The sequence below is a fragment of the Anomaloglossus baeobatrachus genome, chromosome 1, assembly GCF_048569485.1.
Source record: "Anomaloglossus baeobatrachus isolate aAnoBae1 chromosome 1, aAnoBae1.hap1, whole genome shotgun sequence".
In the NCBI taxonomy this organism is placed as follows: Eukaryota; Metazoa; Chordata; class Amphibia; order Anura; family Aromobatidae; genus Anomaloglossus; species Anomaloglossus baeobatrachus.
The window spans coordinates 96,473,167-96,492,847 of NC_134353.1; positions in this window are offsets into that span (position 1 = coordinate 96,473,167).

Consider the following 19,681-nt stretch of genomic DNA (forward strand, 5'->3'; position numbering starts at 1 on the left):
ACAATTTAAAAAAAAAAATAAAAAAAGAAATAACATTCTTTTTTGCTGCAGTGCATTTCACACTTCCAGGCTGATCTACAGTCCAAATGTCACAATGCCAAGTTAATTCCGAATGTGTAAACCTGCTAAATCTACACGGGGTTGAATACTACTTGTAGGCACTGTATATAAATATCCCAAGATCTCTTCTCTCCTCCTCTCTCATTCGCTCCTCATGCAACCGCCTCCAAGACTTCTCCCGAGCATCCCCTGTCTTCTGGAATTCGCTGCCTCAACACATCAGATTATCTGCTACACTTGCAAGCTTCAAACGTAACCTGAAAACTCATCTGTTCAGAAATGCCTAAAATCTTTAATGACCCAACTACTTTACCACCACTACCGCTGCCGCTTCACCACCACCACAGCTACTGACTCACCCCCGTGCGGAGCCGCCGCCACCTAACCACCGTGCGAAGCCGCAGCCACCTCACCACCGTGCGAAGCCGCCGCCACCTCACCACTGTCTCCTCCCCCAAATCCTACAGAATGTAAGCATGCAAGGGGTCCTCTACCCCCTGTACCAGTCTGTCTATTGTAACTTGTATATGTATTCTGTATGTAACCCCCTTCTCATGTACAGCACTATGTAATCAATGGTGCTCTATAAAGAAATATTAATAATAATAATATACAGTATATATTTTGGCCAAGTGCATTTGTTTATACATTTTTGATGCATTTTTTGGTGCAGTTTTGTCACCAAATTGCATGTCTATCCTTATGCCAGCAAAATCAATGAGAATCCTCAAGTGCTGTGCACATGTTGCTTATTTTATTTTTTTTTGCAGATTTGGTGCATAAAATAATCTGCAGCATGTCTATTCTTGGTGGGTTTTTGCCTGAGTTTTTCACCCCTTCCACCCATTGACTTCATTAGGAATAATACTTAGTAAGGCCCCCTTCTTACATCAGTGTGATTCTGGTACGTATGTTGTAGTTTTTATATGTCCCAGAATCACGGACATACGCAGACCTATAATAATCAATGTTTTATCAATGACGTGTTTCCGTGCGGCGTATACTCGTGTCCATGTGTTCTGCACAGAGACAAGTCCGTTTTTCTCCAGCATCACTGATGTCTCATGGACCACACAGTGGTGTGATCTGTAAAACACGTAACAAAAAAACACGTACATTTAAAATAAAAAGCTTTTTATACTCAGCTGTCTTCAGTGCTGTTGTCTCCTGCTTCCAGGCCCACTCATTATGCTCATACATATGCACTACACAGCCGACCTGGCTACATACTATACAGCAGCGGGGAGTCGGCAGGGTCAGAGACCTTAGACCTGCACCACGGACAGCAACATCAGGGAGAGGTGAGCAGAAAGTTCCTGTTCTCTGTGTGTTATCACGGATAGCAGATGGAGAACACATGTGTGCCAAAATCACGGCACATGGAGGGCCATACGCACCTTTTACACGTCTGTGCAAAATGTGCGTGGTTTTCACGGACATGTGAAAGAGGCCTAATACATAGTATAATCTAAATACAGGGGACCGCCTGTAAATAATAAACAAGGTATAAAAAAGAGATTAAGAGTATACAGGCACAGGCTATACAGATGAAATAACATTGAATATGACAAGTAACACATATGCAAAGAGCCATATAGCATGCTAAAACAATATTAGTAGCTATCAGTATAATACCTGTAGAATAAATAGGGACAAAATAACCCTAAATCCCTGTAAAAAGGAGGGTTAAGGGTACTTTACACGCTGCGATATCGTTATCAATATCGCTAGCGAGCGTACCTGCCCCGGTTGGTTGTGCGTCACAGGCAAATCGCTGCCCGTGGCACACAACATCGCTAACACATGTACTTACTGTCAAATGTACTTAGCTTTTCTGCGACGTCGCTGTTGCCTGTGAACTGCCTCCTTTCTAAAGGGGCGGTTCGTACGACATCACAGCGACGTCACACGGCAGCCATTCAATAGCAGAGGAGGGGCGGAGATGAGGGTCCGGAACTTGCCGCCCACCTCCTTCATTCCTCATTGCCGGTGGACGCAGGTAAGGAGATGTTCGTCGTTCCTGCGGTGTCACACATAGCGATGTGTGCTGCCGAAAGAACGACAAACAACATCGCTACTGACCAGACAACGATTTTTCATAAACAACCTTTTGCGATCGTTTAAGGTCGCTCCAGCCTGTCACACGTTGCGATGTCGCTAACGACGCCAGATGTGCGTCACAAACACCGTGACCCCGACGATATATCGTTAGTGATGTCACAGCGTGTAACTGGCCCTTTAGATAAGGAGCCGATTGCTAGTCCCATGCGTTACAGCATCAAAACGTTAGCCTTCCTCAGGATGCAGTGGCATTATACCAAAGGGGGTGTACTTTTATATACAACTAAAATTGAATAACAAGATGCAGGCATATGTAAATCACTGATCAAAAGCAATACCTAATGGGGCTATATGAGGCAAGTGAACAGAGGTTCCTTAACCAAAAGGAATAGTGGAGCATATGGCAGACTCAATTTGAAAACAGCGTGCGTTCCAATGTAGAACGCATCACCAGCACTATAAGCTTCAAACAAGGAGCATAAGTACTGCACCTGCGTACATAGCCAACATATCCTGTTCTTTGCAGATTACTAGAGTTGAGCGCGGTTCGTGGTTCGTGGTTCTCCAGTTCTAGGCTCGAGTGATTTTGGGGCCTGTTCTAGATCGAACTAGAACTCGAGCTTTTTGCAAAAGCTCGATAGTTCTAGAAACGTTCGAGAACGGTTCTAGCAGCAAAAAAACAGCTAATTCCTAGCTGGCTTTCCGCTGTAATAGTGTAAGTCACTCTGTGACTCACACTATTATGACATTTCAGTGTATATTGTGCGTGAACAGCGCCTTCAGATCACTCCTGTTTGTATAATGGCGATCGCCATTTTTTTTTTCTTTTCCTTGTCTTCCTTCCCTAAGCGCGCGCGTCTTGTGGGGTGGGCCAGCATGTCAGCCAATCCCAGACACACACACAGCTAAGTGGACTTTTAGCCAGAGAAGCAACGGCATGTGTGATAGGATGTCCATGTCACATGTCCCTGCATTATAAAACCGGACATTTTCCTCCAGCACGCCATTATCTCTTCTGCGTCCTTGGTGTCAGACATCACTGGCGCAGCTCCGTCCTGACTGAGTCCTATCGCCGATACTGCTGTATACACAGCGCTGGACAGCTTAGGGAGAGCACTTTCTATAAGTCCTTTTAAGGGCTCGTACGGGCAGGGTCAGAGCCATAGGTGACAGGTCCTGAAAACAGAGTAGGTCAGGGATTTCGTCGCTGCATTTCCCCATTAGGAGGGAATAGAAAGGCAGGCTTCCATTCCTCTACCCAGAGCCCCACAATCCTGGCACTGTACCCTCCTGTCCTCTGCACACTCCAACTCCTTATAATAACTAAGCCATTATACTAGCAAACACTCAGTGTACCTAGTGGCATCCTAAACGTGGCTATTGGACTTTTGTCTAGTCACACTAGTGCAAAGATATTTGCAGCACGTCTGCCTGCATTGCACACTCAAACTCTTTTTAACTAAGCCATTATACTAGCAAACAGTCAGTGTATCTAGTGGCATCCTAAACGTGGCTATTGGACTTTGCTATAGTCCCACTAGTGCAAAGACATTTGCAACACCTCTACCTGCATTGCACACTCAAACTCTTTTTAACTAAGCCATTATACTAGCAAACAGTCAGTGTATCTAGTGGCATCCTAAACGTGGCTATTGGACTTTGCTATAGTCCCACTAGTGCAAAGACATTTGCAGCACCTCTACCTGCATTGCACACTCCAACTCATTATAACTAAGCCATTATACTAGCAAACAGTCAGTGTCAGGTTTCCGGGATTTCCAGTTCTCTTTTGAAAGAGCTTGCCCTCGGTTAACATGGAGTTTACTGTTCTGTTGCCCTACTTCCTGTCTAGCTGCTTAAAAGGCCGCCTCTAAGCCTAGTCCAGTGCCTGAGTATACTGCTTGCTGTGTGCTCCTGCTTTGCTGCTCCTATTTCCTGATTGACATTTGGATCCTCCTGAAAGACCACCGACGCCGACTCTGGACCTTACCCGGTTTCATCAAGCTGTGCCCGGACTCCGTCTGCCGTCTTTGGTCAGCACTTTTGCCCGGTTCCTTCTGGTTCGTAACCACTCTGGACTATCATCCCGTACGGACACTCCTGGACTTTACCTTTGCCCCTTGTGTCCCGGCTGCTGCGCATTTAGGCCTTCCGGGGTGATTGCCAGAGAGTCCCTGTATAGGGGTTCGCTCTTGGTGGTCTCCCTGGGGGAGTCCGGTGCGTGGCCCCGGGAATTCCCTTCGCTCCGATCCGGGAAGGTATTTCGTGTGTTATTGTTCTACTGTGTTTGTTCCGTTTGTGTACCTATCGTGGTTACATATTATAAACATCTCTGTACCAAGAACTCGTCTCTGGTTGTCATTGCCCTAACGCTATCGAGATCCTCAGAACATACGATAGTATTACAGTCAGTGTACCTAGTGGCATCCTAAACGTGGCTATTGGACTTTTGTCTAGTCACACTAGTGCAAAGACATTTGCAGCACCTCTACCTGCATTGCACACTCAAACTCTTTTTAACTAAGCCATTATACTAGCAAACAGTCAGTGTACCTAGTGGCATCCTAAACGTGGCTATTGGACTTTGCTATAGTCCCACTAGTGCAAAGACATTTGCAGCACCTCTACCTGCATTGCACACTCCAACTCATTATAACTAAGCCATTATACTAGCAAACACTCAGTGTACCTAGTGGCATCCTAAACGTGGCTATTGTACTTTTGTCTAGTCAAACTAGTGCAAAGATATTTGCATCACGTCTGCCTGCATTGCACACTCAAACTTTTTTTAACTAAGCCATTATACTAGCAAACAGTCATTGTACCTAGTGGCATCCTAAACGTGGCTATTGGACTTTTGTCTAGTCACACTAGTGCAAAGATATTTGCAGCACGTCTGCCTGCATTGCACACTCAAACTCTTTTTAACTAAGCCATTATACTAGCAAACAGTCAGTGTACTTAGAGGCATCCTAAACGTGGCTATTGGACTTTTGTGTAGTCACACTAGTGGAAAGATATTTGCAGCACGTCTGCCTGCATTGCACACTCAAACTCTTTTTAACTAAGCCATTATACTAGCTAACAGTCAGTGTACCTAGTGGCATCCTAAACGTGGCTATTGGACTTTTGTCTAGTCACACTAGTGCAAACATATTTGCAGCACGTCTGCCTGCATTGCACACTCAAACTCTTTTTAACTAAGCCATTATACTAGCAAACAGTCAGTGTACCTAGTGGCATCCTAAACGTGGCTATTGGACTTTTGTCTAGTCACACTAGTGCAAAGATATTTGCAGCACGTCTGCCTGCATTGCACACTCAAACTCTTTTTAACTAAGCCATTATACCAGCAAACAGTCAGTGTACCTAGTGGCATCCTAAACGTGGCTATTGGACTTTTGTCTAGTCACACTAGTGCAAAGACATTTGCAGCACCTCTACCTGCATTGCACACTCAAACTCTTTTTAACTAAGCCATTATACTAGAAAACAGTCAGTGTATCTAGTGGCATCCTAAACGTGGCTATTGGACTTTGCTATAGTCCCACTAGTGCAAAGACATTTGCAGCACCTCTACCTGCATTGCACACTCCAACTCATTATAACTAAGCCATTATACTAGCAAACACTCAGTGTACCTAGTGGCATCCTAAACGTGGCTATTGTACTTTTGTCTAGTCAAACTAGTGCAAAGATATTTGCATCACGTCTGCCTGCATTGCACACTCAAACTCTTTTTAACTAAGCCATTATACTAGCAAACAGTCAGTGTACCTAGTGGCATCCTAAACGTGGCTATTGGACTTTTGTCTAGTCACACTAGTGCAAAGATATTTGCAGCACGTCTGCCTGCATTGCACACTCAAACTCTTTTTAACTAAGCCATTATACTAGCAAACAGTCAGTGTACCTAGTGGCATCCTAAACGTGGCTATTGGACTTTTGTGTAGTCACACTAGTGGAAAGATATTTGCAGCACGTCTGCCTGCATTGCACACTCAAACTCTTTTTAACTAAGCCATTATACTAGCAAACACTCAGTGTACCTAGTGGCATCCTAAACGTGGCTATTTTACTTTTGTCTAGTCAAACTAGTGCAAAGATATTTGCAGCACATCTGCCTGCATTGCACACTCAAACTCTTTTTAACTAAGCCATTATACTAGCAAACAGTCATTGTACCTAGTGGCATCCTAAACGTGGCTATTTGACTTTTGTCTAGTCACACTAGTGCAAAGATATTTGCAGCACGTCTGCCTGCATTGCACACTCAAACTCTTTTTAACTAAGCCATTATACTAGCAAACAGTCAGTGTACCTAGTGGCATCCTAAACGTGGCTATTGGACTTTTGTCTAGTCACACTAGTGCAAAGATATTTGCAGCACGTCTGCCTGCATTGCACACTCAAACTCTTTTTAACTAAGCCATTATACTAGCAAACAGTCAGTGTACCTAGTGGCATCCTATACGTGGCTATTGGACTTTGCTATAGTCCCACTAGTGCAAAGACATTTGCAGCACCTCTACCTGCATTGCACACTCAAACTCTTTTTAACTAAGCCATTATACTAGCAAACAGTCAGTGTACCTAGTGGCATCCTAAACGTGGCTATTGGACTTTTGTCTAGTCCCACTAGTGCAAAGACATTTGCAGCACCTCTACCTGCATTGCACACTCAAACTCTTTTTAACTAAGCCATTATACTAGCAAACAGTCAGTGTACCTAGAGGCATCCTAAACGTGGCTATTGGACTTTTGTGTAGTCACACTAGTGGAAAGATATTTGCAGCACGTCTGCCTGCATTGCACACTCAAACTCTTTTTAACTAAGCCATTATACTAGCAAACAGTCAGTGTACCTAGTGGCATCCTAAACGTGGCTATTGGACATTTGTCTAGTCACACTAGTGCAAAGATATTTGCAGCACGTCTGCCTGCATTGCACACTCAAACTCTTTTTAACTAAGCCATTATACTAGCAAACAGTCAGTGTACCTAGTGGCATCCTAAACGTGGCTATTGGACTTTTGTCTAGTCACACTAGTGCAAAGATATTTGCAGCACGTCTGCCTGCATTGCACACTCAAACTCTTTTTAACTAAGCCATTATACTAGCAAACAGTCAGTGTACCTAGTGGCATCCTAAACGTGGCTATTGGACTTTTGTCTAGTCACACTAGTGCAAAGACATTTGCAGCACCTCTACCTGCATTGCACACTCAAACTCTTTTTAACTAAGCCATTATACTAGCAAACAGTCAGTGTATCTAGTGGCATCCTAAACGTGGCTATTGGACTTTGCTATAGTCCCACTAGTGCAAAGACATTTGCAGCACCTCTACCTGCATTGCACACTCCAACTCATTATAACTAAGCCATTATACTAGCAAACACTCAGTGTACCTAGTGGCATCCTAAACGTGGCTATTGTACTTTTGTCTAGTCAAACTAGTGCAAAGATATTTGCATCACGTCTGCCTGCATTGCACACTCAAACTTTTTTTAACTAAGCCATTATACTAGCAAACAGTCATTTTACCTAGTGGCATCCTAAACGTGGCTATTGGACTTTTGTCTAGTCCCACTAGTGCAAAGATATTTGCAGCACGTCTGCCTGCATTGCACACTCAAACTCTTTTTAACTAAGCCATTATACTAGCAAACAGTCAGTGTACCTAGTGGCATCCTAAACGTGGCTATTGGACTTTTGTGTAGTCACACTAGTGGAAAGATATTTGCAGCACGTCTGCCTGCATTGCACACTCAAACTCTTTTTAACTAAGCCATTATACTAGCAAACACTCAGTGTACCTAGTGGCATCCTAAACGTGGCTATTTTACTTTTGTCTAGTCAAACTAGTGCAAAGATATTTGCAGCACGTCTGCTTGCATTGCACACTCAAACTTTTTTTAACTAAGCCATTATACTAGCAAACAGTCATTGTACCTAGTGGCATCCTAAACGTGGCTATTGGACTTTTGTCTAGTCACACTAGTGCAAAGATATTTGCAGCACGTCTGCCTGCATTGCACACTCAAACTCTTTTTAACTAAGCCATTATACTAGGAAACAGTCAGTGTACCTAGTGGCATCCTAAACGTGGCTATTGGACTTTTGTGTAGTCACACTAGTGGAAAGATATTTGCAGCACGTCTGCCTGCATTGCACACTCAAACTCTTTTTAACTAAGCCATTATACTAGCAAACAGTCAGTGTACCTAGTGGCATCCTAAACGTGGCTATTGGACTTTTGTGTAGTCACACTAGTGAAAAAATATTTGCAGCACGTCTGCCTGCATTGCACACTCAAACTCTTTTTAACTAAGCCATTATACTAGCAAACACTCAGTGTACCTAGTGGCATCCTAAACGTGGCTATTGTACTTTTGTCTAGTCAAACTAGTGCAAAGATATTTGCAGCACGTCTGCCTGCATTGCACTCTCAAACTTTTTTTAACTAAGCCATTATACTAGCAAACAGTCAGTGTACCTAGTGGCATCCTAAACGTGGCTATTGGACTTTTGTCCAGTCACACTAGTGGAAAGATATTTGCAGCACGTCTGCCTGCATTGCACACTCAAACTCTTTTTAACTAAGCCATTATACTAGCAAACACTCAGTGTACCTAGTGGCATCCTAAACGTGGCTATTGGACTTTGCTATAGTCCCACTAGTGCAAAGATATTTGCAGCACCTCTTCCTGCATTGCACACTCAAACTCATTGTTACTAAGCCATTATACTAGCAAACACTCAGTGTACCTAGTGGCATCCTAAACGTGGCTATTGGACTTTGCTATAGTCCCACTAGTGCAAAGATATTTGCAGCACCTCTGCCTGCATTGCACACTCAAACTCATTGTTACTAAGCCATTATACTAGCAAACACTCAGTGTACCTAGTGGCATCCTAAACGTGGCTATTGGACTTTTGTCTAGTCACACTAGTGCAAAGACATTTGCAGCACCTCTACCTGCATTGCACACTCCAACTTATTATAACTAAGCCATTATACTAGCAAACACTCAGTGTACCTAGTGGCATCCTAAACGTGGCTATTGTACTTTTGTCTAGTCACAATAGTGCAAAGATATTTGCAGCACGTCTGCCTGCATTGCACACTCAAACTCATTGTTACTAAGCCATTATACTAGCAAACACTCAGTGTACCTAGTGGCATCCTAAACGTGGCTATTGGACTTTTGTCTAGTCACACTAGTGCAAAGACATTTGCAGCACCTCTACCTGCATTGCACACTCCAACTTATTATAACTAAGCCATTATACTAGCAAACACTCAGTGTACCTAGTGGCATCCTAAACGTGGCTATTGTACTTTTGTCTAGTCAAACTAGTGCAAAGATATTTGCAGCACGTCTGCCTGCATTGCACACTCAAACTCATTGTTACTAAGCCATTATACTAGCAAACACTCAGTGTACCTAGTGGCATCCTAAACGTGGCTATTGGACTTTGCCATAGTCCCACTAGTGCAAAGATATTTGCAGCACGTCTGCCTGCATTGCACACTCCAACTCTTTTTAACTAAGCCATTATACTAGCAAACACTCAGTGTACCTAGTGGCATCCTAAACGTGGCTATTGTACTTTTGTCTAGTCACAATAGTGCAAAGATATTTGCTGCACGTCTGCCTGCATTGCACACTCAAACTCATTGTTACTAAGCCATTATACTAGCAAACACTCAGTGTACCTAGTGGCATCCTAAACGTGGCTATTGGACTTTTGTCTAGTCACACTAGTGCAAAGACATTTGCAGCACCTCTACCTGCATTGCACACTCCAACTTATTATAACTAAGCCATTATACTAGCAAACACTCAGTGTACCTAGTGGCATCCTAAACGTGGCTATTGTACTTTTGTCTAGTCAAACTAGTGCAAAGATATTTGCAGCACGTCTGCCTGCATTGCACACTCAAACTCATTGTTACTAAGCCATTATACTAGCAAACACTCAGTGTACCTAGTGGCATCCTAAACGTGGCTATTGGACTTTTGTCTAGTCACACTAGTGCAAAGATATTTGCAGCACGTCTGCCTGCATTGCACACTCAAACTCTTTTTAACTAAGCCATTATACTAGCAAACAGTCAGTGTACCTAGTGGCATCCTAAACGTGGCTATTGGACTTTTGTCTAGTCACACTAGTGCAAAGATATTTGCAGCACGTCTGCCTGCATTGCACACTCAAACTCTTTTTAACTAAGCCATTATACTAGCAAACAGTCAGTGTACCTAGTGGCATCCTATACGTGGCTATTGGACTTTGCTATAGTCCCACTAGTGCAAAGACATTTGCAGCACCTCTACCTGCATTGCACACTCCAACTTATTATAACTAAGCCATTATACTAGCAAACACTCAGTGTACCTAGTGGCATCCTAAACGTGGCTATTGTACTTTTGTCTAGTCAAACTAGTGCAAAGATATTTGCAGCACGTCTGCCTGCATTGCACACTCAAACTCATTGTTACTAAGCCATTATACTAGCAAACACTCAGTGTACCTAGTGGCATCCTAAACGTGGCTATTGGACTTTTGTCTAGTCACACTAGTGCAAAGATATTTGCAGCACGTCTGCCTGCATTGCACACTCAAACTCTTTTTAACTAAGCCATTATACTAGCAAACAGTCAGTGTACCTAGTGGCATCCTAAACGTGGCTATTGGACTTTTGTGTAGTCACACTAGTGGAAAGATATTTGCAGCACGTCTGCCTGCATTGCACACTCAAACTCTTTTTAACTAAGCCATTATACTAGCAAACAGTCAGTGTACCTAGTGGCATCCTAAACGTGGCTATTGGACATTTGTCTAGTCACACTAGTGCAAAGATATTTGCAGCACGTCTGCCTGCATTGCACACTCAAACTCTTTTTAACTAAGCCATTATACTAGCAAACAGTCAGTGTACCTAGTGGCATCCTAAACGTGGCTATTGGACTTTTGTCTAGTCACACTAGTGCAAAGATATTTGCAGCACGTCTGCCTGCATTGCACACTCAAACTCTTTTTAACTAAGCCATTATACTAGCAAACAGTCAGTGTACCTAGTGGCATCCTAAACGTGGCTATTGGACTTTTGTCTAGTCACACTAGTGCAAAGACATTTGCAGCACCTCTACCTGCATTGCACACTCAAACTCTTTTTAACTAAGCCATTATACTAGCAAACAGTCAGTGTATCTAGTGGCATCCTAAACGTGGCTATTGGACTTTGCTATAGTCCCACTAGTGCAAAGACATTTGCAGCACCTCTACCTGCATTGCACACTCCAACTCATTATAACTAAGCCATTATACTAGCAAACACTCAGTGTACCTAGTGGCATCCTAAACGTGGCTATTGTACTTTTGTCTAGTCAAACTAGTGCAAAGATATTTGCATCACGTCTGCCTGCATTGCACACTCAAACTTTTTTTAACTAAGCCATTATACTAGCAAACAGTCATTTTACCTAGTGGCATCCTAAACGTGGCTATTGGACTTTTGTCTAGTCCCACTAGTGCAAAGATATTTGCAGCACGTCTGCCTGCATTGCACACTCAAACTCTTTTTAACTAAGCCATTATACTAGCAAACAGTCAGTGTACCTAGTGGCATCCTAAACGTGGCTATTGGACTTTTGTGTAGTCACACTAGTGGAAAGATATTTGCAGCACGTCTGCCTGCATTGCACACTCAAACTCTTTTTAACTAAGCCATTATACTAGCAAACACTCAGTGTACCTAGTGGCATCCTAAACGTGGCTATTTTACTTTTGTCTAGTCAAACTAGTGCAAAGATATTTGCAGCACGTCTGCTTGCATTGCACACTCAAACTTTTTTTAACTAAGCCATTATACTAGCAAACAGTCATTGTACCTAGTGGCATCCTAAACGTGGCTATTGGACTTTTGTCTAGTCACACTAGTGCAAAGATATTTGCAGCACGTCTGCCTGCATTGCACACTCAAACTCTTTTTAACTAAGCCATTATACTAGGAAACAGTCAGTGTACCTAGTGGCATCCTAAACGTGGCTATTGGACTTTTGTGTAGTCACACTAGTGGAAAGATATTTGCAGCACGTCTGCCTGCATTGCACACTCAAACTCTTTTTAACTAAGCCATTATACTAGCAAACAGTCAGTGTACCTAGTGGCATCCTAAACGTGGCTATTGGACTTTTGTGTAGTCACACTAGTGAAAAAATATTTGCAGCACGTCTGCCTGCATTGCACACTCAAACTCTTTTTAACTAAGCCATTATACTAGCAAACACTCAGTGTACCTAGTGGCATCCTAAACGTGGCTATTGTACTTTTGTCTAGTCAAACTAGTGCAAAGATATTTGCAGCACGTCTGCCTGCATTGCACTCTCAAACTTTTTTTAACTAAGCCATTATACTAGCAAACAGTCAGTGTACCTAGTGGCATCCTAAACGTGGCTATTGGACTTTTGTCCAGTCACACTAGTGGAAAGATATTTGCAGCACGTCTGCCTGCATTGCACACTCAAACTCTTTTTAACTAAGCCATTATACTAGCAAACACTCAGTGTACCTAGTGGCATCCTAAACGTGGCTATTGGACTTTGCTATAGTCCCACTAGTGCAAAGATATTTGCAGCACCTCTTCCTGCATTGCACACTCAAACTCATTGTTACTAAGCCATTATACTAGCAAACACTCAGTGTACCTAGTGGCATCCTAAACGTGGCTATTGGACTTTGCTATAGTCCCACTAGTGCAAAGATATTTGCAGCACCTCTGCCTGCATTGCACACTCAAACTCATTGTTACTAAGCCATTATACTAGCAAACACTCAGTGTACCTAGTGGCATCCTAAACGTGGCTATTGGACTTTTGTCTAGTCACACTAGTGCAAAGACATTTGCAGCACCTCTACCTGCATTGCACACTCCAACTTATTATAACTAAGCCATTATACTAGCAAACACTCAGTGTACCTAGTGGCATCCTAAACGTGGCTATTGTACTTTTGTCTAGTCACAATAGTGCAAAGATATTTGCAGCACGTCTGCCTGCATTGCACACTCAAACTCATTGTTACTAAGCCATTATACTAGCAAACACTCAGTGTACCTAGTGGCATCCTAAACGTGGCTATTGGACTTTTGTCTAGTCACACTAGTGCAAAGACATTTGCAGCACCTCTACCTGCAATGCACACTCAAACTCTTTTTAACTAAGCCAATATACTAGCAAACACTCAGTGTACCTAGTGGCATCCTAAACGTGGCTATTGTACTTTTGTCTAGTCACAATAGTGCAAAGATATTTGCAGCACGTCTGCCTGCATTGCACACTCAAACTCATTGTTACTAAGCCATTATACTAGCAAACACTCAGTGTACCTAGTGGCATCCTAAACGTGGCTATTGGACTTTTGTCTAGTCACACTAGTGCAAAGACATTTGCAGCACCTCTACCTGCAATGCACACTCAAACTCTTTTTAACTAAGCCAATATACTAGCAAACACTCAGTGTACCTAGTGGCATACAAGAAGTGGCTGTTGTACTCCATTAGTGCCCCACTGGTGCAAATCTATGTGCAGCATCTCTGCATGACACCCTCCTGCTCTGTTTTTAATAAGCTATAATGATAGCAAAAAATACTGCCATTTAGTGGCATCATAGAACTGGCTGTTGTATTCCATTAGTGCCCCACTGGTGACAAGCTATTTCTAGCACCTCTGCATGACACCCTCCTGCTCTGTTTTTAATAAGCTATAATGATAGCAAAAAATACTGCCATTTAGTGGCATCATAGAACTGGCTGTTGTATTCCATTAGCGCCCCACTGGTGACAAGCTATTTCTAGCACCTCTGCATGACACCCTCCTGCTCTGTTTTTAATAAGCTATAATGATAGCAAAAAATACTGCCATTTAGTGGCATCATAGAACTGGCTGTTGTATTCCATTAGTGCCCCACTGGTGCCAAGCTATTTCTAGCACCTCTGCATGACACCCTCCTGCTCTGTTTTTAATAAGCTATAATGATAGCAAAAAATACTGCCATTTTGTGGCATCATAGAACTGGCTGTTGTATTCCATTAGTGCCCCACTGGTGACAAGCTATTTCTAGCACCTCTGCATGATACCCTCCTGCTCTGTTTTTAATAAGCTATAATGATAGCAAAAAATACTGCCATTTAGTGGCATCATAGAACTGGCTGTTGTATTCCTTTAGTGCCCCACTGGTGACAAGCTATTTCTAGCACCTCTGCATGACACCCTCCTGCTCTGTTTTTAATAAGCTATAATGATAGCAAAAAATACTGCCATTTAGTGGCATCATAGAACTGGCTGTTGTATTCCATTAGTGCCCCACTGGTGACAAGCTATTTCTAGCACCTCTGCATGACACCCTCCTGCACATTTAGCTATGCTAATTTTATAGCAAACTCAGGGAATTCCTTGCTGCATTTGATCATTAGGAGGGATAGAAAGTGAGGCTTCTTTTACTGTCCTGGTACCCACAGAACACGGCCACTGTACCCATCTGTCCACTTTTGCCACGCTATTTAATTTGCACAAAGAGCTGACTCTTTTTCTGCCTTCCTAAAACTGTCTGGAATACAAAGTTAGTGTTCCTTTGCTGCCAAGCAAGGTACAACACATGTGCATTCTACACTCCTTTCCATTTCTGGAATGCAATTATTAACTGCAGGTAGTCCAGGCAATCTGTGACGAAGGTGCAGGCGTGGATATAATGTAGCCTGCATCCAATGATGGTTCTCTCAATGTCTGACAGTTCAACAATACCTTCTGTTTCCACTTCCAAAACAAGTGATGACCTGCCAATCACACTCCCTGATGCGGGTAAAAGAGTGGAAGTTCAGTGTGAAAAACCATGTGTGACTGCTGTCCCCACAGTCACAGAGGTTGAAGAGCACGCAGATGCACTTGATGGGGCAGGCGGTGGTTGCACAGGCACGCTAGGCCGCATTTTAGCACAGTGAAATTCACATTGCGACTTATGCTTCATTTTAAGTCGTGTACAGGGTGGGCTCCCCAGTATGCAGCAAAACCAGGCAACAGGAAAAGGACTCTAGGCAGTTGGGTTGATAAATGATTGTTTAACTTTACCAAAACAAACAATAAGAACCATGCATACAATTTAAATAATTGAACAATCTATTCTGTTGCCTACTACCTGCTAATCCCTCTGTGTAGCAGTAATTGTGTGTTTGTGCGTGTGTGTGTGTGTGTGTGTGTGCAAACACGACTTACCAGTGGCGCATCTCAAGAGCTTCCAAGTTATCTACCTAAACATAGACAAAACACATGACCCCCCCCTGATTACCCTTGTTAGCTGAAGCCTCACAGATATTGCAGATGATAACAGTGTGAATGCAAACCACACAGCTCTGCAACACAGTCATGGAAATCTTGAAAAGCAACAGTCAATGCAAACATGTGTTGCTGTCCCTCTATGATTTAAACTGTACGTGACAATTTGACAGTGCAGAGGCAGCAAGTCTTATTGTCTATATAGTCGGCCTACCCAGAACAGATATATGTTTTGCTAATAAAACAAAGTGTTGCGTGCCCGCATTATTGTCTGGGCACAGCCTACCGTACCCGGGTACTGTGATGTCCAGTTGCCAGAAATACAGACTTTACGCTCCTCTCACGGTAAACAGTATAGACAGCACCGTAAGAATGTTGGTCTGTGGCACAGGATGCTGCTCACTGACGTTACAGTGCTCATCATCAAAGTACAACACAACTCCCCTCACAATTGAACGAAGTGTTTCCGCGGTGGCTCCTTGCTGTAACACACACCTTTAGCTTTTCCTTCTGTTCATAGACAGCATCTCCAAGTCCACACCCGAAGAGCAATTTTATATTGCTATATTGACCAAAGGCAGATCCAAAAAAACAGCAGCCCCTTGTGTGTAGTCTGCAACAATGCATGCAATGAACGGCAAATAAGCATATTGCGTTGACAGTTGCTAAAGCTGAGCAATACACCTTCACGCTGTCAATTCATATCCATGTGATACTTCATGGAGGAAGTACTCAAAAGTGTGAGTTTTTGCCTTCTACTTACAGATTGTTGACAAATCTTACAGATTACATGACTTTGGTGATCCTTTGCGATGTCCAAAAATTCACAGGCTAGGAAAGGCTTACAGCCCATGCGACCTGCATAGACAACACGACATCTGCTCAGAGTCAAAGTTGTGGTCCAGGATTCAGTTGTTGACGTGCTTCCAGTACTTTGTCTCTGGCCAGGAAGACGCAACGTAACCTCGTCGTCAATAGCATCCTCCTCCACCTCCTCTGCTGACCTCATCGACTGGCTGACTTTGGTTTGACAGTAAGTGTTGTCTCCAACCTCATCAATAACCCTGTGTGTTTTCATTCCCCTCGTCCTGATTCCTCCGAGACAACCTCTTCCTGCCCTGACCGAATAGTAAAGTTGTCCTTCCAATCAGGTATCTGTGCTCCTCATCATGTTCCCCATTGTCTCCACCAGGAGGATTTAATTTTTGGAAATGAGGGTGTAGATTAGGCACAGCACCTTCTTCATCGGGGCCTGGATCCCAGTCACAAAGCTTCAGGCTATCTGCGCAGATCATTTCCCCTGTCTCATGGAACTCACTACCTCAACACGTTAGATTATATGCTACACACGCAAGCTTCAAACTGAATCTGAAAACTAATCTGTTCAGAAATGACTATAACCTTCAATGACACCACCACCATACGTAGTTGACGCTCAACCTAAACAACTCCTACTGTCTCCTCCCAAAAATCCTTTAGAATGTAATCCCGCAAGGGCAGGGCCCTCTTCCCTCTGTACCAGTCTGTCTATAGTTACTTGTATATGTATTCTGTATGTAACCCCCTTCTCATGTACAGCACCATGGAATCAATGGTGCTCTATAAATCAATAATAATAAAAATAATAATAACTTCCTTGTCTGTACTCATTGCAGCTTTGGAGCAGACCTCTGATTCCCAGGCTATAGTGCGACTGAACAGCTATGCAAACTCAACCATCTCTGTCACCCCATACTCAGCAGGGATGGTGGAAACTTGAGAGCTGTTAGGAAGCAAGTGCGATTGGATTGACACCACAGAGGAATGGAGTATTTGTGATCTTTAAATTGGGGTGGAGGAGAGGCCACTTTATGGAGCAATTCAGATCCATTGAAGCAGCTGCTGATTTGGCCTCATCTACATTTGTTAGTGATGGTCGTGTCCATGAAAAAAGGGATCATAACAGATTATCCATGGGAAGAAGTACACCTGTTCTTTTTGATGTTATTTGTTGTTACAAAACGGTGACGCCTTAAACGCAAGCAGCCTGCTGCGGTTTCAGTTGCGCCCAGGCATCAGCTGCCATTTAGGCCTGTGCCTCGGGTTGTCCAGCTGGCTGCTTTCTCCTCCACGTCTAAGTGTGGAGAGGCAGCTAGTGCGCATGCGTGTGCCGATTTACCTCAGCCGCAGCCTAACTCCAGTGTTTCGCCTAGTGAGTATGCTCAGCCTGACTGTGCCATTCCTGAGGCTAAGTCTTCATTTCGGGCTACAGCGCATGCTCCCACACTTAGTGCGAAAAGCCTCTTTGCACAGGTACTTGCACTCCGTGCCGGGTCTAAGTCCTGTGTTGTGCATAGACACCATGCTAAAGCTGATAGTCTTTTTTCAGAGACTGTATTTCATGCAACTGACCATGGTCAGGCACTTACTGCATCAGAAACTAGGTCCGGTAATGAACTCTTTGGCCCTGCCCCTGATGTGGGGGGCCCATTTAGACCACAGGGCATCAGGTGTCCTGACGATGTGGCCAGGCCACTCCCAAATGGCTTGCAAAGGCCCGCCCCTATGACTTGTCACCTCATTATTGATGGTCAGACGATGACTGGTGAGGTGTTTGGGTCATGACAGCCATGAGGTCATCATTGAAGTTGCGGTTCCAAATAGGACGCTAGTTATGCCACTCATGACGTATCACTCTGCTTTTGTCTCCAGGAGGTGCATTGTGGTCCACCCTGGTTTGTGGCGGACCCAGGTTATAAAAGGGGCTGGAGACAACAAGGAGGTGCGCAGTCTTCTATTATGCTCCGAAAGAGCACACCTCCATGTGTTGAACCCATTGCGGCTTTAGGCCAGAGGTAGGCAGGGATAGGGCGTCGATGCAGGCCGCCACCACAGTTGGTAACGCAGAACGGTTAAGACCAGCTCCTGTCCTACAAGTCCTGCTTGTGCAGCCCAGTGGCATTAACAGGCCTGCTGCTGCTGATGTGCCTGCTGTTCACAGGTGTGGCCCCAATGCACACGGTCAGCGTCCTGAATGGCCCCTGTGATGTTAACAGTGAGTTCCTGGGCTGGGTGGGCGTGTGGACCCTGTTACGCAAACAGGGCTCCCAGTCTCAAGATCCGAGTGGCGTCTAACTTGGTTCAGGCTACTATTAGTTTCATAGCCACACAGCTCTGTATCCTCCACCGAACATTCCAGTTGCCAACCTCTCCTTTTCCATCTGGGAGCACGGTGGACACTGACTGCTGATGGGGATATATACCTTTCTCTTTCTTTTCTTATTAATTTTCGTTATATAGCGGTAACATAGTATATACCACCTTATCCAAATCTGCCAGTCCCACCGTAACAGATGGTGTTTCTTCATCAAATGTTACTTTTGCTTAACCACCAAACCCACGGACCAAAACTTTTTTCCCCTTTCCAACACACCTGTTCCCCTTTTCACCCGCATCTGTCCTTTTTCAACTCATTTTGTATATGACCAAAAGTGCAACTCTGCAGGGACACCGTACTCAATGGCATCTCAGCACAACAGCCAGCCCTCGGTCCCTCAGATGTGGACAAGTAAAAGACCATTTCCTCCTATCCATGACTAACCGTTGAGATTCACTCTGTGCAGCACTGGTGTTTAGTGGAAAAGCAGATCTAAGATTGCGTACCACATTCTGCAGATACTCCTGTATACGTGCGTCCATTTCTATGGCAGGAATTATTTCGCCAAATTTTGTCTTGTACCGGGGATCTAACAATGTGGCAACCCAGTATTCAGGATTACTTTGAATTCCTACAATCCGAGGGTCATGTTGTAGGTAGTGCAGCAAGAAGACGCTCATGTGTCTTGTGCATCCAGGAGGACCAAGTCCTTGGTGTGTTGGTGGCAGAGAGGTGAGAATCGTGCCTCCTTCCTCTGCCCTGTCCCCCCAACCTCGCACAACCGAAATGTGAGCAAGCTCTCACTCATCTGCTGAGTCTTCCATGCCCATCGCAAGTTCGTCCTCCATTTCTTCATGGCTCCTGCACCTTCCTCAACAATTTTTGCTATTACTATGCGCCCTTGTTAATCCCTATCCCCCACCATAACTGCTGCCTAGGTGCCGCTTACCGTATGGACCTTGTAGATCTTATTATCCCTTCTGCATATGACTCCTCCTGTACTTCCTCACCTTCCTCTTGGACCAATACCTGACTCCGAATAATGCTTACAGTTTGCTCCATCATGTAGGTGACCAGAATTGTCACGCT